The sequence below is a fragment of the Nicotiana tabacum genome, chromosome 5 (genome assembly GCF_000715075.1).
Source record: "Nicotiana tabacum cultivar K326 chromosome 5, ASM71507v2, whole genome shotgun sequence".
Lineage (NCBI taxonomy): Eukaryota > Viridiplantae > Streptophyta > Magnoliopsida > Solanales > Solanaceae > Nicotiana > Nicotiana tabacum.
Genome location: NC_134084.1, coordinates 60,176,539 through 60,200,486, shown reverse-complemented (window position 1 = coordinate 60,200,486; position 23,948 = coordinate 60,176,539). Strand labels below are relative to the sequence as shown.

At 37.7% G+C, this 23,948-nt stretch overlaps 1 long non-coding RNA gene across 2 annotated transcripts; it reads right to left on the bottom strand.

The window, feature by feature from the left end:
- Positions 1-2,384: 2,384 nt before the first annotated feature.
- On the bottom strand, positions 2,385-4,287 carry LOC107769974 (uncharacterized). 2 transcript variants are annotated; one of them, XR_001644514.2, is made up of 4 exons: positions 4,083-4,287; positions 3,821-3,947; positions 2,788-2,853; positions 2,385-2,674 (listed from the first exon to the last, which is right to left on the bottom strand). It is a non-coding gene; the product is annotated as an uncharacterized LOC107769974 (long non-coding RNA). The 2 variants fall into 2 exon arrangements; XR_001644515.2 differs by having other exon boundaries at positions 4,092-4,284.
- Positions 4,288-23,948: the final 19,661 nt, after the last annotated feature.

The window sequence follows — 23,948 nt, the reverse complement described above, 5'->3', positions numbered from 1 at the left end:
GGGGGTTCGGGTATTCGTCCAGCCAAAGCTAAAAATCTAGTCCTACTCTCAAGTCTTGCTTGGAGGCTTTTAAAGAATATTACCTCTCCCCGAGGTCAAATTATAATAGCCAAATATGCCACAAGGAAAACGCTCAGTAACACCTCTTTCATCTGGAAAGCGATTTTGTAAGGATGGAAAGTGTGCAACAAGGGTATCCTTTGGCATCCTTGTATTAACTCCAGGATTAACATTTGGCATGACAATTGGATTTACAACTCGCAACTCCTTAGAAGCGTAATAGAAGGGCCTCTAAATAAGAGTGACCAAACCCTTTCAATTAAAAGCCTCATTGATAACAAAGAATGGAATAGTAGTGTTATTTCCTTTGAGCTGCCCGATAATATCCTCAACAATCTACACATTACACCCATCCCTAGCAAAGGTTTCAATGTTGACAAAATAAGCTGGCATCTCAATACATCAGGCATATTCTCCACCAAATCTTGTTATAAACTCCTCTTTGAAAACAATAATACACCCAAGCCATTTGAGTGGATTTGGGGTCTTCATTGCCCTAATAAATTAAAGTTCTTTCTATGGCAATGCATGCACAACCGTATTCCTTGTCGAGACTACCTAGCTAAAATAGGTATCAATATTGATGCTACTTGTCCAATTTGCAAATCCGGAGTAGAGGACATTCAACACATTTTTACTAAATGCCCTATTTCTAATCATCTCTGAAAAAATATGTGTCTTCCATCATTGGATATTAGGAATGACACAAATTGGCTTGTTATATTGAGAGATATTTTCATTAAAAATTGTAACCTTCATATACAGTGAACTATTTTATTCCCCTTCTCCATATGGGAATTGTGGAAAAACAGAAACCATAATAACATTAACAATCTGGAAAACTATTTAGAATTAAGGAAGGTTATCCATGCATCATGGGAATTCACCTTCTTCACTGAAAGAAATCCCTTTGTGGAAAAAACTATCAATGTTGAGATCGGTTGGGGCAAACCTACTAAAGATGTGATCAATTTAAACTGTGATGGTGCTTTCTCCAGTAAGAATAGAATGACAGGTCTTGGTGGAGCATTTCGAAATAGCAAAGGAGATTAGCTTGTGGGTTACCATAAATCATGTCAAGCATTTTCTCCTATCAATGCAGAGCTATTGGCCTTGCTAGAAGGATTGAAAATTGCAAACGACATGAACTTCCTCAATATGGAAATTGAAACTGATTGCACGGAAGTTATCAAACTTATTTATGAGGATAACACTAACTATTCTAATATTGTTTTTGAATGCAGATGATTAATGCACCAATTGAAGATCTCGCAACTGAAGCATAATTTCAGGGAAGGCAATATGGTGGCTCATCTACTGGCCAAACAAGCTGCCAAAAACCTACCATTATCTAAGTATTTTTATCATGCATGTCCACCTTTCTTTGTTGAACAAGAAGTGATCAAGAACAAGCATAGAGTTTTTAATAGTGTTAGGAGTATTTTCAAAAATGTTTGTAACTATTTGACAACTATGGATAATAGTAGTGCCCTAAAAATATCTACTATGCCTATATAACTCCTTTTATTATATATATAAAATATCCAAGTGTTGTGTTAAAAAAAAAATGAAATCCAGCCGAAACCCCATATTTTTTGTACTATCATGGAATTAATAATAAAGACGACGTGACTTGGTAGACCAAAAAGTTAGAATATTAATTTTTTATTCCTCAATAATTTCGTAGATTTTGAAGAGTGAATTTCTCTCGAACATGAGGCCACTGCAAAAGAATCATTTGAACAATTTATTTATTTTTTTTAAAGTATTACCTCGTGTGAATTCTAGGGGTGGGTGTTCGGTATTTCGGTTCGGTATTTAAGAATTTCGGTTCGGTATTTCGGTATTCGATTTATCGATTGTGTATATCAAATACCGTACTAAATTATTTCGGTACGGTTCGGTATTTCTTATTTTGGTTCGGTACGGTTTCGGTTTAACAATCAATGATAAGTGCTAACAGTGCACATGCACAATTGAAATTTTCACTCTAAAAGAATATGTTTTTCGATACATAACACTATAACAGTGCACAACTGCATAACCACAACGTGCACATGGCTGAAAGCCTGAAACAAGAATAACATCTGCAGTTGTAACTTGCAAACATGCACGCCAGTATACTCAATGTCAATAGTCAATACTGTATGTCATATAGTCAATACACATTATACAAACTTGCACGCCAGTCAGTATACCCACAATTTCATATAGTCAATACTGAATGTCAATACTGTATGTCATATACAAACTTGCAATGAATCTGGCGTATACTGTAGTTGGCAAAAGCTGGCCAACTGCACAATGCACATTACACAGCTATATTAAACAACTTAAACACAGTTAAACCTTAACACAGTCCAACAAGTCCAACAACTTAAACACAGTTAAACAAGTTAAACACAGTCGAACAAAAACAGTCTTAACTCTTAAGTATTAACACTTAAACACAGTGCAACACTGCAACTGGTCAACTGCAAGTCTGCACAGTCTTAACACTTAAACAGTTAAACATAGTGCAACAAAAACAGAGAGGGGCATCCCTCAACAAACAGTCTTGAGCAGTAGCACGGGGCGTTGAGCAGTAGCACGGAGCGTTGAGCAGTACTGGAACCTAAAAAAAAATATAAATCATAAGTTAGAATATTATATTTTGATGATAATAAAACAAAACTACAAAATATTAAGTATATCATTATCACCAAACAAATAGAGTATTAAACTTACCACTCAAGATGCAAGTTGCAACTATACATCAAACAATGCTAGTAGTGCTTCCATTATTTTCCATATCTAAAGATAATACGACCAAATGTGTCATACAAATGAAAAGGCATGATATATTATTTTGAATTAAAATACACACAAAATATTAAATTAGAGTGCTGAGAGAATGTAAATATGAGAGTGCACTTTTAGATTTTAGTTATTTCAAACTAGATATAAGTAGCTTCAACTACCATGTTTCTGCTATAACAATATTTTTCCAACAGATGCAGCAGCAGTCTAATGTAACTGCATCTAAGCAAAAGCTAAAAAGGCTAAAGAAGCCATTAACAATATCCTTTTCTAGCCATCTATAAATAAATAAAAAACCATGGTCATTACTACTCAAGTGACAAGTACACAATTATTTAAATCTTTCCAAACCAGCAATCATAAGAATGTCATAACAAAGAAGACTAACAGTGAATTCACTCAACTGTCATCATCCTAAAGAGTCTAATGTCTATCACAAGAAAAATGCAAGGAAAGTTCTAAAAATCAGACCTAAACAAAGTAATCATATGGTAAGCCTAACACATAGTCGTGTACTCACAACTTCGCCGAAAAATTATACTAAGTATAAGGTAAAATCCCTTATTAAATTTTACCACTGTATCTGGTCACTGAGTAAAGAGGAATATGATACACAAATAACTTGATTACACATTCCATTTTGATTGAAAAAAAGTTATGACAGCAAATTGGATAGAGAAAACCATTAACCATTGCCAAACTGAAAGCTCCCAATATCTTTTGTTTTTCTCTTACACATCAAAACTATAAACTTGAAACACATGTTAATAGTATCTTATTTCTGCACATTCATTTACAATAACAAATAGTACGAAAAATTGCAGCTTGTTTAGATAAAAATACCAAATATCTCACCTTATTATTTAAATTGGATACTTTAATCATAATTCATAATAAAGGGAAAAGCTCGGAACAGTAGTTCATTCAATCAGCAGTACAACCAAAAGAAAATGAAACATACCTTTGAAATTGAAATTGAATCGAGCTCGGAACATTGGAACAGGACAGCAGCGTCTTCGACACTTCGTTTGCCCGGAATTTGTGAGGAGTGAGGAATTGAATCAAGCTGGAAATCACCGCCTATAACCCTAAATTAGTTTGATGCAGAAAATCAGAAATTAAAAAAATTATGCGTCTGAACTCTGAACTCAAAAAGTTCAAAACTTAAAAATATAAAAACTCGGAAGAAACCTCAGAGAGTACTGAGATGAGATGAGACTTACAAAACTTACAAAAGTAGTGAAGTTAACCGGTGAAGATGAGATGAGACTCGAGCTCGACTGTCGACTGGTCGTAACTCGTAGAGACGTAGACTCGCAGACGCAGACTCGCAGTAGATTCTCGATTCAGATGATATCCTAAGCCCTAAATCCTAATGCCCTAATTTGATTCAGATGGTCTAAGAGAGACAGAGAGTAACTAAGGCTTAAGTCGTAAGAGAAGAGATTAGAAAGGAAGAGTAATGGGCTTGGGGCTTGGGTAATTGGGCTTGGGGGAGCTGGGTGGGACGGCATGGCCAATTGGGCTTAGACATAGTCATATATATTATATAGGTTCACCAAATTTTCGGTATTTTGGTTTACCGAAATAGTAAAATTATAATACCGAGAACCGAACCAAAATACCGAAAATCCAGTACCGAATTAGACCGAAATACCGAAAAAACCGAAACCGAAATACCAAATTAATTTGGTTCGGTTCGGAATTCGGTTTTTCAGATTTTATGCCCACCCCTAGTGAATCCTATATTTTAATGGGAACTTGACGAGTCAAACTACCTATACGTTTACTTTTATTGTTATATCGCAAGTTACCGTACGTATTTCTTAGTTAGGCGTGTCTATACTCCTACCTTCGGTGGAAAATCATAATCGCATTTTTATAACATCGTAACCTCATATATATCTTCTTCTTTTTTTTGGTCTATGCCAAGATGTGGCTGGTTTTATTAATTGAGAACAACAAGAAGCATATGGTGAGCTCGCTAATTTTAAGATAGAGAACAACAATTATCAATTTTACTGGAAATATTAGATATGAAAGCACTAATCAGATGAAAGATGATTTAACAATAAATAAGATACAATAATTAGGAATGGCAATAGGGTGGGGCTGGGCGGGTGCGCAGGTTTGGCAAAACCCACAAAAAGTTTAACCCGCCTCGCTTGGACCCGTCCCACGCCGCCTCACTTATTTTTTTTCTTTTTCTTTAATTTTTTTTTAAAATAAATTAGTTTGACATTTTATTATTTTATAAAATGGAGAGTTTAATAGAATCACATAAACATTTACATTTACCATCTTGCAATGATGAAAGTAGAAAACCACCAGCTCCTACACCCAGATGTTGCTGCAAAATATCCTTGATTAAATCCTCAGAGAAGATAATAATAGACATAACTTCTCGGGTTTCTCTCTAAGCAGTATTATCAAGGCGTCAATAATAATATCTTAACTAATGTAATATCATTTTGGTGAAACTTATGCAAATTGGTTAATTATAAATTAAAATAGTATTCGTGCTAGTGAATAAGAATGTGAAATTGTAGTTGAAATAATTACTTTATTTCAAAGAAAAAAAAATTCAAAGTTGCTTCGCATTAAACACGAAACCCGCCCCGCCCCGCTTTAAAAATTTTAAAAATTGTTTAACCCGCCTCGCACCCACCCTGCACCCGCATAAGACCCGCCCCGCCTCGCCCCCGCCCCGCCCCATTGCCATCCCTAACAATAATAGGCAGTAAAAGATAAACCTCTTGTCATCTTTCTTATGTTGCAGTAGCAACACGATTTTCATCAACAACAGTAGAAACACGAATTTCATTATTGTCACTTTTCTTTTGTTGTCTCATTTCTCTCCTAAACCTGTAGCAATATTTCTTGATATGCCCTCTCTTGTTACAATGAACACATGTAATATTCTTGTACCTGGACCTTGATTTGCTTTTACATTGCCTCTATTATTTTGACATCTAAAGTTGGTTCTCCCCCTGTCTTTACTAACCAAAACATCGAAGTGTGAAGCTGAAGAAGATAAGGCTTGAGATCTTCTTCTCATTTCTTCATTCAATACACTACTTTTAGCATATTTCATAGTTACAACACCAATGGGAGCAACAAATTAGTTTTAAAAAAACACAAAGAGTTTTTCAAGAGTCGGAAAGATTATTCAAAATCCACAGTCCCTATATTTCTCCATCAAACCTTACACTCATTCCATACAGCTGGTCAAAAACACCCTAAAATCATGAAGACGGAAATCACACACCTAATTGTTCTTCTATCCTCCAGCAGATCCTTCTCGTCGCTTCCAAATCATATGAATATATCTCGCAGTCTCATCATACTCATCACACAACTATCCAGTCATCACTCCCACTAATAGGAACACTATCGGCAATACAAATCCAAAAGCACGTGCTCACATAATCGACTCCTCAGTGCTCAAGCTGTAGGCAAAACCTCTGCCTCAAGTCTTCCAGTCTGGACCAACATCAACACACAGAGATCACGTCTTGCCCCTCGATCAGGGAATCACAAGACATCAATGCACATCTGATATTGAGCGCTCATGCGCGCATACATATGCGTAGAAAGATTTCAAGGAGTTACATTTCAAACTGAATCAAGGAGGCATGGTAGGAGTTCAAGAATGTGAAGTTTTTCCTAAAGGTTCTGCAGCCTCCCAGGGATAAATACAGACATCTCCGTACCGATCCGCGAGACTCTACTAAGCCTACTCATGACTCGTGAGACCTATGTAACCTAGGCTCTGATACCAACATGTCATGACCCTGAACCCAGACTTGGTCGTGATGGCGCCTCTCATGATGACAAGGCCAGCCGACACATTCCCAAATCCATTTTAAGCAGTTAATTTAATACGATTAAGCCTTAAACATGATAATATCCCAAAATAAGTAGTGACAATACAATTTGTGGTAAAACAATCATTCGAGAAGTTACAATCCCCAACAGTGCATAACCCCAAGCTTGTCATCTAGCATGTGCGTCACCTCAATATAGCACAACGATGTGCAATTCGGGGTTTCATACCCTCAGAATAATATTTACAATCATTACTCACCTCGATCCGGTCAAAACTCTAGCCCGCGATGCTTTTGCCCTCACGAATCGACCTCCGGATGTATCAAAACTAGCCACAATCAGTATATAACTATTAAAATATGATAAGAAAACAAAACCCAGTAGAAAATATCCAATTTACATAAAAAATCCTGAAATTGCTCAAACACGTCCTTCGGGCCCACGTCTCGGAATCTGATCAAAATCACATCAATAGAATCCTCATCCACTCACGAGTCTACCCATATAAAATTCATCAAAATCCGACCTCAATTGGCCATTCAAATCCCTAAGAGAATTCTCAAACTTTTCTTCCATTTTTCCCCAATTTTCACTCTAATTTCTCAAATTAAATGATGAAATTCAAGACTAAATCATGGAACTAAACCAAATATGAGTGAAGAATACTTAAACCAATAGCTCCACTGCAAATCCCTTTAAATTTTCACCTTCTCCCGAGCTCTCCAATGACTTTTATGATATTGGACATAAACCCTCGATTTTTAAAAAATAAACTGTCTGCCTAGGTATTTCCTCATCGCGAACGCGGCATATCCCTCGCGTTCGCGAAGCACAACGCTCCACGAACCAAAATTCCTTTTACGCGAATGCGAGAACCTTCTCGCGAATGCGATGCACAACGCACTCAATACTTCACGATCGCGACCCCTACTATGCGAACGCGTAGAAAAAATGCATTGGGGGCCCAGCTACCTGTCTTCCTCTATGCGAACACGATATGAGCCACACGAACGCGATGACCATAGACCTCACACCTTCGCGATCGCAGAACCATCTTCGCGAATGCGAAGGCCAACTCCAAAGCCTCACACCTTAACCCTTCGCGAACGTGGGACATGCATTGCGAACGCGAAGGTCAAGAACCTGCAACACCAACAACACTAATTCTGCAATTTTTCACAACATGAAATGGTCCGATTGACCATCCGAAACTCACCCGAGGCCCTTGGGACCTCAACCAAACATGCCAACATATCCAATAACATCATTAAACTTGTTCCAACCTTCAGAATGCTCAAAACAACATTAAAACACTAATTTGCATCGGATTCAAGCCTAGGAATTCCAAGAACTTTCAAATTACACTTTTGATCAAAAAGTCTACCAAACCATGTCCGAATGACCTGAAATTTTGGACACACATCCCAATTGACACAACAGACCTACTTCAACTCCCAGAATTCCATTCCGACCACTATATCAAAATCTCACTCATCAACCGAAAACCGTCAAAATTCCAATTTCGCCAATTTAAGCCTAAACCTTTCGCGGACCTCCAAAACATATTCCGACCACGCTCCTAAGTCCCAAATAACCTAACGAAGCTAACCAAATCATAAAAATTCCAATCTGAGGTCATCTATTAACAAGTCAAATCTTCGTCAAACCTTCCAAATTTTAAGCTTCAAACTGAGAATTGTTTTTCCAAATTCACTTCGTTTACCCTGAAAACCAAAACCGGCAATTTACATAAGCCTTAATACATCACACGGGGCTAGTCATGCTCAAAAACTGGCGAGCAAAGTGCAAAAGCTCAAAACGACCGGTCGGGTCGTTACACTTAACTAATTATACAAAAAGTAATAAAAATTGTACTGCATTCTTGGACATATTTGATTGGTTATTTTGTGTAACGACCAGACCGGTGATTTTGAGCATTTTCACTTTGCTCGATGGTTGGAGGGCATGAGTAACTCTTTACGATTTATTATGACTTGTGTGTATCATTTGTTTCGATTATTAGGTGATTAAGAATTATTTTTCAAGAATGAATTTCACGTTTGAAGCTTTAAGTTGGAAGAGTTAATAAAGTTTGACTTTTTAGTATTTGACCTCGAATCGGAGTTTTGATGGTTCTGTTAGGTCCGGATAGTGATTTTGGACTTGGGCATGCACCCGGATTTGCATTTGGATATTTCTAGGAGGTTTCGGCATTAATTGGCGAAAGTTTGAAATTTGAAGGTTTGGAATGTTCATAAGTTTGACAAAGAGTTTACTTTGATGAAATTGAGTTCGAATTGCTTGTATGCAAAATTTGAGTTCATTCCGGATTAGTTAGGTTTGAATCGGACGTTTGGTTCGAAGTTTGAGGTTTATGAACTTAAGAGATTGATCTTGATCGACGATTTGTGGTTTAGATGTTGTTATGTGTGATTTGAGGCATCGAATAGGTCCGTGTTATGTTTTGGCTCTTGTTGGTATGTTCCGACGGGGTCCCGAGGGGCTTGGATGAGTTTCAGGATAGTTTCAAACCATTTTAGGCCATTTTTATTTGCTGGTTTTTTGCCACAAGAGTGAGCATCACGATCGCGGACTTTGGGTCATGTTTGCGAAGAGCAAATTTGTTATTTGGGCACTGTGAATCGCGATCGCGGAAGCCCTTTCACAACCGAGTAGAGGAAATTTTGATATCACTAACCCTTCTTTTGAAGTTTATATCTTGCAATCTACAAGGAATTTGGAGATGATCCAAAAATGTAAGTTCTCTTTGTATCTAGTTTTCAGAAAATTAAACTGTTTGTCATTTGGAATTATATACATAAAGTTATGGCTGATATACTATAGGCTATCTGAGAAGAATTTGGGAAATGTTAATGGACGTTTGTAATCATGATCGTAAAGTTTGTGACCGCGATCGCGAAAGGTACCTTTGAACAGTGTATAAAATACTTTGTTTCAAAGGTTTCAGACATTTTAGCATATTTTGAGCTATGGAGCTCGGATTTAGGCGATTTTCACCACATGGAATGGGGTAAGTATTTTCTACTCGGTATTGATTTTGTCCCGCGATTCCATCTTTGTTTTTGATATTTTATTGATGATTTCAAAAAAATTGGGAGTTTTGCCAAAAATTTCATATAGTGAATTTTTGAGTTTTGAACATCGATTCAGAGTCGAATTTGAGTGAAACTATTATGGTTAGACAAGTAATTGAAGGGATTGTCGGATTTTGTATGTTTTATTGGGTTTCGAGGTGCAGGCCAGGGTTTAACTTTTTTGTTGACTTTGGGCTTTTGAATAAAGATTCGACCTTTATCGATTGGGGTTGTTTCCTTTGGCATTATTTGATGTTTTTGAGTTGCTTTTGGCTCGTTTTGAGCCATTCGAAGGTCGGTACGTGCAGGGTGGCATTTCTATAATATTATTTGGCTTTCCTGGTATTGGATTCGGCTTGTTTAAGGTAAGTAAAGAACATGGATTTGAGGGTATTTCACCCTGGGAACCATGTTATAAAAGATGCATTGAAGTGACGCACATGCTAGGTGACGAGCGTGTGGGCGTACAGTGAGGAAATAATGATTTTAGTTGACTATTAGACTCTGAACAAACTTGTTTTGCTATTATATCTTGTTACATCCATTTTCTCCCTACTTGTTTGATAGTATGAGATATAAATCATGTTAAAAATTATGATTAGTCTATATGCTTATTTTGTTTGAACCCACTGAGGTCATCCACTGTTGAGTTATTTTCTTAAATTACAATTACAAACTCAGTCATATTCATTTATTTGAGTACCATATCTCAATCTCTGCTATCATTTGTTGTCACATCATGTTATCATTGTTTGGGATGATTGGCATGAGATTTGTGAACCCGAGAGACTGGAGAGATTGATGACTGAGTTAGGGCCTGAAGGCTGGATTGTGAGTAATATTTTATAGGATCGGGTTGCATGCTACAGTAGGTTTTATTGATTCATGATGGGATCGGGCTGCACGCCACAACAGGTTATATTGACTCATCATGGGATCGGGCTTCACACCCCATCAAATTTTATTGATTCATGATAGGATCGAGCTGCACGTCACAGCAGGCCATGTTGGCTTATATTAGCGCTTGGGCAAGATCCGCCCCTCCGGAGTCTGACATACTAGTAGTGAGCACAAGTATCTAGTGAGAGTGATTGATAGTACCGAGTGATTGAGTGTGAGACAATGGGATTGAGTACTATAAGAGTGTGAGCACATGATTTCATCACTGTGAATTAAATTTGACATTCATACTTGGAAAGTAGGCATAGAGATACACTTCCTCATGCTAAACGATATTGTGACATTCATGGCTTCACATGAAGATTGACATGTAAGCATAGAGGTACACTTTCCTCATGCTATCTGATAATAAAACATCTTATCTGTGTTTGAAGGTTTTGGAAAAAATCACAGTTTTCTTATATACTCATATTTTGATGATTTCGGTGAAAGATTTGAGTTTTACTGTTATACCTGAAAAGGATGCAAATTTTTCCGTAACTATGAACGAGCTAGGAATCATATTTTTGAGTTATTAGTTGTACTTCTTTTGTTATATTATTACGAGTTGTTCTTGGCTATTGGTGTTGGACTCTTACCGTTGTCCAAACTCGTCACTGCTTTCAATCTAAGATTAGGTTTGTTACTTATTCAGTACATAAGGTCGATTGTACTCATACTACACTTTTGCATCTTGCGTGTAGATTTTGGAGCTGATCTCGTTGTGTATGGCGGGAGCTGGCATTAAAGATGTACCAGCGTTCTAGTTATAGCTGCCTTTTATTCTTGGTAGCTTTAGAGTTATAAATTTGTCTATGTATATTTGATCAAATGGTTATTTATTTCATACCAGCTTTGTAAACTTGAAATCTTAGAACCTCATAATTTGTACTATCAGTTCTTATTTTGTTGTATAAAAGTGCAGTTATTACATCTTTATTTTCTTAGTAAATCTATTTTGAAATTAGATTATTGTTAAATTAATTTACCTAGCAGATTGGATTAGGTGTCATCACGACTTATTTGATTTTGGGTCGTAACATTTTGACTCTGTTAGACCTATCTGATTGGTCATTGAATTACGCAGAAATTCTCCCATGGACGCATGTACTGAACTTCTCCTTCAACACACACGTGTACACACTTTAGATATAGAATACTATTACTTTAGTTTATTGCTTAGTTTTTGATCCTCCGCTAAAGTCTTCCTCCAGAGTTCCTCGGTGTAATCTCCTAAGATTATAACCCATTTCCTGTCGAAAGAAGGGAACATGTACTTGAAGATATTACTAGCATGTAATTAAACTGTCACGATCAAAAATCCACTAGTTGTAATAGCACCTAACTCAACCCGTTAAATTAGTCAATTAATCGTTAATAAAATTGTAATAAAATAACGGTGTCCAACAAATGCTATATTTGGATTTCATATAATATCCTAAGGACTGATAATAAAAGTCATGAGCTACTAAGACTGGATTTTTACAAAACTTTATATGAAATAAATACAACTTATGTTTGAAATGTACATATATAGAATTCAACTCTGAAAAGACACCAGGGACAAGCGGTTGTTGCAACTGGGAGGCACGAATATCTTCAGAGCCAGCTTTTGCCATCCACCGCATCTCAGCTCCAAGATCTGCATGCAAGGTGCAGAAGTATAGCATGAGTACAACCGAACAAATGTACTCAATAAGTATCTTGATTAATCTCGATAATATAGTGACGAGACTTTTTAGTTAAAAGATACTCACTGATATAACCTATGCAGAAGACAAGCAATAGAATAATACTAAAATATAACAGAGAAGAGTACAAGAATAAATATGTGAAGCAATAAAAGAATCACCAAAAGAAATAACGATAGTAAATTCATAACTTTCATAGTGTGAGAAATGTACTCAAGATATCAAATCGAATGGCATGGAAACACCCTTTGTGCATTTATCCCATCCTCGCCAAATATATGAATATAAGGCAAATCAATTGGCACGACAATACCCTTCAAATATTTATCTCTTCCTTATCGAGCATACGTATGACAGTACCAACCGTGTGAAAGAAATGCAAATAATAATAGCGATAAAGTGGGAGATACACAGATAGCAATAACATACAACGCAGTACATATGGGTAACAATAACAAACTAGATAGGAGGCATAGAACTAATGATAGCATTTAAGGTATAAGAACATAAATTTTACTAGCTAACATGGTAGAAGGTTTAGATATAGATATAACAAAATGAAGGAAAGCAGGATCATTATAAGCTAAACAAATAGAAGGCATGAATAACTAAACATGGTAGAAGACTTATACGAAAGTGCAACAAATGAGAAATGGCATGGATATGGATATGATAACAAGAAGGAAAGTATAATATTTGAAAGTAACACAAATAAAAGGCATGGACAACAAAATACCAATTGAGACAGAAGACAAGGACAGAACCACAACAACAAGTCACATAGAAAATATAGTTGCAACAGTAACAACTCAAGGTAAAGGAATGAATGAATACACAAGGAAAAAGATATCACAACATAATGCATGTCTCTCGTCCTCACTTGCACGAAAATATCCTTCGTGCCATGAACACATGATAATATAAAAACATGATACTTTAAATAAAATCGCACGGAATCACTCTTCACGGTTTTACTCTCATACTCACATGATAATGTAACTGAAAATATGATAATATAAATGAAATGGCATGGTATTACCCTTCGTGCTTTTACTCTATCCTCACATGATAACGTAAAGGAAATGGCATGGCATCACCCTTCGTGCTTTACACTCTTCCTCACCAAGCACATGTATATCCATAACAATCAAGGTAGGAAGCATGAATAACATCAAGGAGAGTGATTAAGCGAATATTCTAAATGAACATCAATCACAACTTTCAAGCCAATAACAATTCAATAAGCCTCAAGAACCTTATTCTTCAAGTATTTCAACAAGTCTCAAAATGATCTTCAACTCAAGTATAAAATCCAATATCTCAAGAATAACGGTCGTAGCAATGAATTAGTAATTAAGCATAATGATGACCTAATTTAACACATCAATAGTTTCACAAAAATCTGTCAATTTTTAATCAATTTATAGTAAGCTAAATATTGATTTGTAGCATTTAATTTCATATTATTAATAATCTAGAAATCAAGTAAAACATGAAACAAGAAAGTCACATATTTCTACAAGGCACAATTATTCGTATAATTTACCCCCGAGCATGATTAACCCTGGCACATGCATATACGCTCATCACCTTATATGTGCATCATCCTCGCATGTAGCAAACAATGTCAATTAGTAGGAAAATTTTCCCTAACAAAGTTAGGAAAGATACTTATCTCAAACAAGCCCAATCGATACACCAGAAGCGCCAACCCGCTCAAATCATTCTTCGAACGGCTTGAAACTAGCCAAAAGCAATTCAAAATCATCAAATGATGCCAAAGGAAGCAATCCCCACCTATAAAGGTCGAATCTTTACACGTTTACTCAAGGTCAACGAAAAAGTCAAACCCGGACTCGCACCTTAGAACCCGATAAAATTTATTAAATCTGATAACCCATTTAATTATGAGTCCAACCATTCTAATTTCACTCAATTCCGACTCTGAATTGATGTTCAAAACTTAAAAGTTAACTTTAGGTTCGTTTAAACAAAACCTTCAATTTCCTCTTTTGAAATCATCAATCAAATGCCAAAAACAAAGATGGTATCATAGAATATAATCAAAACCGAGTAGAAAGTACTTACCCAAATTCATTTGACGAAAATCGCCTCCAAAATTGCCCTAATTTGAGTTTCATAGCTCAAAATATAATAAAATATTTGAAACGTTTGAAATAGAGTACTTTATAACACTGCTCCAGCGATATCTACCGCAAATGCGGGAAGACCATCGCGTTCGCGATGAACAAAATCTCACCGCCACAAAAGACTCTACGCATTTGCGACATAGACCTCGCAAACGCGGTACTACTTCATGAACGCGATGACATTTCCTCCGGCTCCAGCTCCTCAAATCAACTCTATGTGAACGCGACACTTCATCACGATCGCGGCTGGACCTTCGCAATCGCGAAGAATGCCAGAAGCAACAGAAACTAGCAATGCATGAAAATTCCAAAATGGTCCAAAATCAATCGAAACACACCCGTACCCCTTGGAACCCAATCCGAACATACCAACATCCCCATAACATAACACAGACTTACTCGAGGCCCCAAGATCACGCATAATAACATTAAAATCACGAATCGCACCTCAAATCGAACTTAATGGACTTTTTAATTTCAACTTCCAAAACTCATGCCGAACCTTATCAAATCAATTCGGAATGACGTCAAATTTTGCACACAAGTCCAAAATGACATAACAAAGCTATCCAATTCATGGAACACTAATTTGGACCCGATATCATCAAAGTCAACTCTCAGTCAAACATTAGAACTTTCCAAACCTTCAAATTGCCAACTTTCGTCAATTAACGCCAAAACCTTCATGAAGCACCCAAATACAAATCTGGGTATACTCCCAAGTCTAAAATTATCATCCGGACATAATGGAACCATCAAACCTCCGATCCGGGATCAAATATACAAAAGTCAAACTTGGTCAACTATTCCAACTTAAAGCTTCTAAAATGAGAATCCTTCTTCCGAATCAATCCTGAATTACCTGAAAACCAAAATCGATGATTCACACAAATCATAATACATCATATGAATCTACTCAAGACTTCAAACAACTAAACGAAATACAAATACTCAAAACGGCCAATCGAGTCGTTACATAAACACCTCTAAATCTAGAATTATCTTCAATTTTGCTTGTTTTCATTTTTCTCTGCCTTTATCTTTTTCTCATTAATTAGTATGTCTTCTAGCTTGATCTATTTCTCCTTTAAGTGATCTCCTTAATTGAATTTATTTTGTTCTAGTGAGTATTAATTTATCTTTGGTATTTTCCTTTGTCCTTTTCTATTTTGTTATCTATTTTTATTTATGGTATAACACTTTTGTGTAATTATCCTCCTGTTTTGTTGCGTACATGAAAAACATCGATGATTACACTCCAAAAGGTACATGCATCCCCATCACCGAAATACAATAACAAAGCCTGAAAACGGAGGACGAAGAATACTATGAGTTCTTCCATGTTCTTCTATTCCATCTTAGTGAGCATATAAATATTCTACTCTAATTTTTTATAGACTATTTGAGTTATCATCTTCACTTGCCTATAAAGTTATTTTTTACATTTGTGCTTTATTTTTCTTTTTACTTCAATGTATAAGATTTTGGATTTGATTTACATGTATTTGTCCTCTTTTTTCAAAACAAAATTGATGAATATTATATATGACTATTTGTTCGAATTCTGATATGCAAATTTTCAGCTCAAGTGCTTTGTATACGGTCAGAATTGGGCTTTCCCTTTTTGTATGACTAATCGAGAACGGAGCGTGACAGGCCAAGAATCAACCGCATGTCATACCAAACCGTGACACGAAGTTATATTGTCAAGCTCATGACTAAGGGACCGATCGAGATCGAGATCAGCCAAGATCGAGACCGAGACCAAGCGGGATAGAGATCGAGCAAGATTGAGGGAAGCTTGCTGAGCCAAATAACGGAAAGCTAAGATATCCGCGGTCGGGCGAGGATCACAGCGGAAATCTCGGCACGTATCAAGAAGAGGCGATTAATCAGCTAATTATGGAATTGTTTACTATATTTAAGATTGTATTAAGGGTAGGACTCCCCTGCTATATAAAGGGGATCTGATCATTTGTAACGCACTATTCACGTTACATAAAGCAATATACTATCTTCTTCTTAAGCTCTCAATACTCTGTTATTCTGTTCATATTTTTTAATAAAATACTTGTTTGATTCGAAGGAGACCTAGCTGAGGATCAAAGCTATACATTTCTTTTGGTTTGCTTTATTTCTATTTGCAGTTAATTTTAATAACAATATCGCGTTTTCCTCAGTTTGTGCCAATTAAAATCACGTGTCCTTAAAACCATAGTATAAGTTCAATTGTTATCCATTTTTAAGGTAAACAGTTTGGTGTCCACCGTGGGGCTACGGATAATAGTGATTGCCCGGTACAAATTTTCGTAATACACGCTATTTTACACTTGTTCTTTGAAGTATCATTGATTACAGGATTAAAAAAAATATCAAACTCTCGGTCAACACCTCAACACATTAACAATGACCTCAGCCACCACGACGAAAATGAGAACATTGCACTAGGAAACATTGTACCCATTGCTGGCCTCGATGGAATTCCTGCTGCAAATCCAATCGACGTCAGTTCGCATGTAGCCATTAATGGAAATTTGGCTGTCAATCCCAAAAGCAGCATTCGCGTGGGTACCCAATTAGCTACTTAGAACGCACATGGCGGTGAGGATGGTAGGATCAGCCTATGGGTGATCTTCGAAATGTTGCAGGCCCAACAGGCAGCAGTAACCCAGCTCCAAAATCATAACCACACACCCAGCAGTGTCAAATGCGAGCCATCCCAGGAAGTTGTACAGAGGGTCGAATAGGCTTCTAGGAAATCAAATGAAAAGGAATCGTAGAACAATCCTGCTATCATAAAAATGCTCGAAGAATAGACGAAGCAAATGGAGATAGGGGAAAAGAAGATCAAGGAAAACTATAAGAAGGTGGAAACTATAACTCCAACATCGACCAAATCCCGGGGGAACAACCAATATTGAAAGGACTAGATTCCAAAAAGTTTGTACAAAAACCTTTCCCACTAATTGCGACTCTGAAGCCAATCCCCAAGAAGTTCTGTATGCCCGAGATTCCTAAGTATAACGGGACGATTAATCCAAACAAACATGTCACCTCCTACATATGTGCTATCAAAGGAATGACTTGAAAGATGACGAGATCGAATCCGTCTTGTTGAAAAAATTCGGGGAGACTTTATCGAAGGGTGCTATGATATTATATCATAATTTACCGCCTAATTTTATTGACTCATTTGCTATGCTTGCAGATTCCTTTGTAAAGTCACATGCCGGGGACATTAAGGTCACAACAAGAAAGTCACATCTTTTCAAGGTAAGGCGGTATGGTAAGGAGATGCTCAGGGAATTCGTATCATGATTCCAAATGAAACGAATGGATTTGCCACCGGTCACCGATGATTGGGCGGTTCAATCTTTCATTCAAGGTCTCAACATTCGAAGTTCCATAGCTTCACAACAATTAAAGTATAATTTGATCGAATATCCAGCTGTCACATGGGCCGATTTACACAATCGGTATTAGTCGAAGATCAGGGTCGAGGATGATCAACTGAGGGCTCCTTCTGGGTCCGTTTATCTTAACAGGTCCGTGTATAAAATCAAGAGGGATATCGACTGTGAACCAAGGTCGAATAGAGATCGGTATCAACCGTACAATGGAGACTGTAAAGGCAACGGATGTGGGCGAATCTCTGTATGGAATGAGAGGGGAAATGATCGAGGCCAAAGTTCACGAGGACTCATGAGTAAGAGTGGTTTCGATAGGGATGACGGGCCCAGAGAAGCATCGTGACTATCGGAGTATAACTTCAACATTGATGCATCCCCCATCGTATCTGCCATCAGACATATCAAAGATAATAGATGGCCTCAACCTTTGCAGACCGATCCAACCTAGAGAAATCCCAACCAAATGTGCAAGTATCATGGCACGCATGGCCATAAAATAGAAGATTGCAGACAACTAAAGGAGGAAATAGCCCAATTGTTCAATGAAGGGAACCTTAGAGAATTCTTAAGCGATCGGGCCAAGAATCACTTCAAAAATAGAGATTCAAACAGGCACAATGAGCAAGAAGAGCCACAACACATGGTTTGTATGATCATTGGAAGGGTCGATATTCATCAAGGACCAACATTAAAATGCACCAAGGTGTCGATCACAAGGGAGAAACAAACTCGGGATTAAGTACCAGAAGGAACCTTGTCATTTAATAACGATGATGCAGAAGGGATCGTACAACCCCACAATGACACACTAGTAATATCAGTACTTATGAATAAGACTCAACTTAAATATGTTTTAATTAATCTAGGTAGCTCGGCCAACAGTATTCGATCAAGGGTCGTAGAACAGCTCGGCCTACAGGATCAGGTTGTGCCCGCAGCCCGAGTACTAAACGACTTTAATATGGCATGTGAAACCACCAAAGGCGATATAACATTGCTAGTAAACGTGGTTGGGACCATCCAAGAAATGAAGTTCCATGCAATTGAGGGCGATATGAGGTCTAATTCCCTATTCGGGAGACTGGGGATCCACATCATGAGGGCAGTGCCCTCGACCCTTCACTAGGTTCTAAAGATCCCGACACTACAGGGAGACAAAACAGTCTACTAGGAGCAACAAAAAAATGTTTGTCGTCGATGAAGTGATACCGATATCAGCTCTCTTATCAACGAAAGGGTCAAATTCGAAGGGAAAATAGGAGGCCAAAAAGCAACAACACACACCTACCTCGACCCAATCAGAGAAGCCGGGGGCTGACGAAGATGATTATTATAGGCTTTCTCGATCCTTCATAGTCCCTGATGATTTTGATGCCACCAATTTAACGGTCGAAGATCTGGAACAAATCATATCGGCCGAATATTATCCCGAGTGAAATGTATACCTTGGCACGAGGCTAGCCCCCTAGCTCAGACGAAAACTTATTCAATTCCATAAAACTAACATAGATTGTTTTGCTTGGTCCCATCTCGATATGACAGGGATCCCACCGGAAGTTACCACCCATAAACTAAGCCTGGACCCGGAATTCCATCCGATGAAGTAAAAAAGAAGGCCCCAGTCCAAGGTCAAACACGCTTTCATCACAGATGAGTAACCAAACTTCTCAAAATAGGGTCCATCCGAGAAGTAAAATATCCCAAATGGTCAGAGAATGTAGTAGTAGTCCTTAAGAAGAGAAACAAACTTAGAATGTGTGCAGATTATAAAGACCTAAATAAAGCATGCCCCAAGGATTCTTTTCCTTTTCCTAATATCGATTGCATGATTGATGCCACGTCCGGCCACGAGATCATCAGTTTTCTCAATGCATATTTCGGGTAAAACAAAATACGGATGACCCGGAAGGCTAGGAAAAGACCTCGTTCATTACTAATTATGGTACCTACTGCTATAATGTAATGTCATTCGAATTAGAAAATGTCGGTACAACCTATAAACGGCTAGTAAACCGAATGTTCGAAGAACAAATTCGGAAATCTATGGGATTTTATATTGATGACATGTTAGTTAAGTCCATGCGAGCAGAGGACAATTTGAAGCATTTGTAGGAAACTTTCAGTATACTAAAGATATACAACATGAAGCTCAACCCAGAAAAATGCGTGTTCGGGGTCGGCTCTGGTAAATTTCTCAGCTTCATGGTATCCAATCGAGGAATCGAGATCAACTCCAACAAAATTAAAACTATCAAGGACATCATGGTAGCAGACAATGTAAAGGCCATGCAGAGGTTATCAAGGTGTATAGCCTCCCTATGGCGATTCATCTGGAGGTCCTCCGATAAGAGCTATCGGTTCTTTTCATTGTTGAAGAAGAAGAATAATTTCACATGAACTCTAGAATGCCAACAGACCTTGGAGGAGCTTAAACGGTACTTGTTGAGCCTGCCGGTGCTTCACACGCCGAGGGAAGACAAACAGATTTACTTGTATCTGGCAGTATCAGAGATAATGGTAAGTGGAGTCCTAATCTGATAAGAAAAAAGTACACAATTCCCTATCTATTATATTAGTCGGACCTTAGGTGAGGCTGAAACTAGATATCCCCATCTAGAAAAATTAGCAGTCGCATGGATAAGCGCCTATAGGAAACTAAAACCATACTTCAATGTCATCCCATATGTGTTATAGCAACTTATCCTCTTCAAAATATTTTTCAAAAGCCCGAGCTTTCGAGATGATTGGCTAAATGCGACATAGAAATCAACAGGTACGATATTGAGTATCGACCCCAAACAAACTCAAATCTTGGCAGACTTCGTGGCTGACTTCATGCTGGCCTTAGTACCCGAGGTTGAAAGAGAACTATTAGCCAACTCGGGTATATCTTCGGGTATTTGAACCCTCTTTATGGACGGTGCTTCGAATGTAAAGGGGTCCGGACTCGGCATCGTGCTAAAACCAACCACAAGTAACATGGTTAGACAATCTATTAGAACTGTAAAATTGACTAACAACTAGGCCGAATATGAGGGCATTATTGTAGGTCTCGAACTAGCCAAAGGCTTGGGATCAGAGGTGATCGAAACCAAATACCACTCCTTCATCGTTAAGAATCAGGTTAACGGAACCTTTGAAATTCTAGAAGAACGAATGCAAAGATACCTGTATAAGCAAAAAGTAACTCTACATTTATTCAAGGAATGTGACTTTGCAACATGTGCCTTGAGATCAAAATAGCGAAGTCAATGCCCTCGCAAACCTAGGGTCATCGGTTGAAGACAAGGAACTCAATTCGGGGGCTATCGTACAACTCATAAGGTCAGTAGTCAAAGAAGGGCACACCGAGATAAACTCTACAAGCTTGACCTAGGATTGGAGAAACAAATACATAAAGTATTTGAAGAACTAAAAACTTCCCTCAGATCCAAAGGAATCTAGGGACCTGCGCACAAAGGCATTCCGATTTATCCTGTCCGAAGATGGAACTTTACACAAAAGGATGTTCGACGGTCCGCTAGCAGTATGTCTAGGACTGGGAGATACCGGGTATGTTTTGAGGGAAGTCCACGAAAGCACAGGCGGGAACAACTCAAGCACCGAATCACTAGTTCAAAAGATAATCGAAGTCGGCTATTACTGGGTTGATATGGAAAAAGATACGAAGGAGTTTGTGCAAAAATGTGATAAATGTCAAAGATATGCTCCGATGATTCATCAACCTGGGGAGCTTCTGCATTTGGTTTTATCCCCATGGGCATTCATGAAGTGGGGAATCGACATCATCGGCCCTCTTCCATCGGCACCAGGTAAGGATCAATTTGTTTTATTTATGACTAACTATTTCTCTAAGTGGGTTTAAGCACAGGCCTACCAGAAGGTCAGGGAGAATGAAGTCATCAACTTCATTTGGGACAACATCGTATGTCAATTCAGAATACCATCCGAAATTTCATGTGACAATGGAAAATAGTTTATCGGCATCAAGGTAACCAAATTTCTCGAAGACCTTAAGATCGAAAGGATATTATCAACATCTTATCACCCTAGTGGGAATGGGCAAGCCGAATTGACTAACAAAACCATAATACAAAACCTCAAGAAAAGGTTGACCGATGCTAAAGAAAAAATGGAGAGAAATCCTGCCCAAAGTCCTTTGGGCATAACGCAAAACTTCGAAGTCTAATACCATGGAAACCCTATTTTCTTTGGTTTATGGTGCCGAAACTTTAATACTAGTTGATGTCGGGGAGCCGAGCATTAGATTTCGATATGCGATAAAGGAATCGAATGACGAGGCCATGAATACGAGCCTGGAGTTATTAGATGAATGATGTGAAGCTGCCTTTGATCGATTGGCTACCCAAAAATAACGGATCGAAAGGTATTACAATCGAAGGGCCAACCTTTGATAATTTAATATTAGGGACTCGGTACAAAGCAAGGTCACATTAAACACCTAAAATCCTAATAAAGAGAAATTGGGTACGAACGGTAAGGGTCGTACCAGATTCTCGAGATCACACGAAAAGGATCCTATAAGCTCAAAATGATGAACGGAGAACAGCTACTGAACAATTGGAACGTAACTCACCTCAAACAATATTACTGCTGAGGTACAACCCCATTTCAATTCTTTCTATTTTTTGACTAACACTTGCAGGTTATCGACGAGGAGCGGATAAAGCCTTTAGGTTTGAAAACATGCATGCACTTTTTTTCTCTTGAACCGTTTTTGTCCCAATTGGTTTTTTTCAGCAAGATTTTTAACGAGGCAACACTGGATCGTGCTAACTTAGAATTAAAGGCCTATTGTAGACATTTATTTTTGACCCGTAGTATTAGTATTTTTGACCCGTAGTCTTAGTATTTTTAGAATATTTATTTGAGTTCATTTCTATAGTATTTCACTTTATTATTAATTTCAATTCTACTTTTAAAGCACAAAAATTGAAAAAATACAAAAATTCGTTTCATATTTCTCTATTTAATTAAGGTATTAGGTATTTTTAGAAAAATATTATTTTTAACCCATTTTTATTAAAATCTTCAAAAATATCAATATATATTGCTTCATGTCATAATGTAGTTTGTTTTAAATAATTAGGAACGATTTCATAATTTATAGTTATTATTTTAGGAATTAATATTTTTAGTCTAGTTGAGTTAAAGGGCCACTTAAAAAGGCAAATTTGGCCAAAATTTGGCCCAATTAAGACCTTAGCCCATAATCCCAAGACTAGCTACCCTAATAAAAAAACCTAAGAACCTTAAAGAAGACCCCCCTTCTTCTTCACACTTAACTAACCCTAGACACCCATCAGCAACCTAACACACACCTCTACCGTAGGACCTCCTCACTACCCTCATCGCTCACACCCTTCTCTCTCTCACACAACCCTTCTGCCACCTTCACCCTTGAACACCCCTAAGCAGCCAGCGATCTCCACCATCTGTACACCCTAACACCCCTAAGAGAACCTTATGCCACCCAGCCGCCACCCTCAACCAAGCTCGCTGGAACTGCCCCTTCACCTTTTGACTTGACCCTCCTAGACACGAAGAAGAAGAAGATAACTCGGCTTCCCCTTCTGCCTGGAACCTTTAGATGTTGCACCTATCTCTGGCCTCCTCTAACTTCTTATTCTTTCATCTTTCTCATTGAGATTTCACCGATTGGACTAAGGTTGAAGGTGAGTTCTCGTTCAAGAGTTCAAAGGTTTGCCTATTGGGGTTGAGACTGAGACCACCAATTTTGTCGAGTTTCGTTCGCGGTTCCGCTTCAAGTTCACCAACTCTGTTTGGTTTCTTCTTGGAAGTTCATGTACGTTTTTAAAAGTTTCAAAGGAAATCAGATTCTTTTATTCTAAGGTCCATTCTTAACTGATCATTTAATTTAAGTTGTTTGCGTTTTAATTATATATCAAATCTTTCTTTAATTGATCTTTATGGCTTTTTTGTTGACTGTAATTC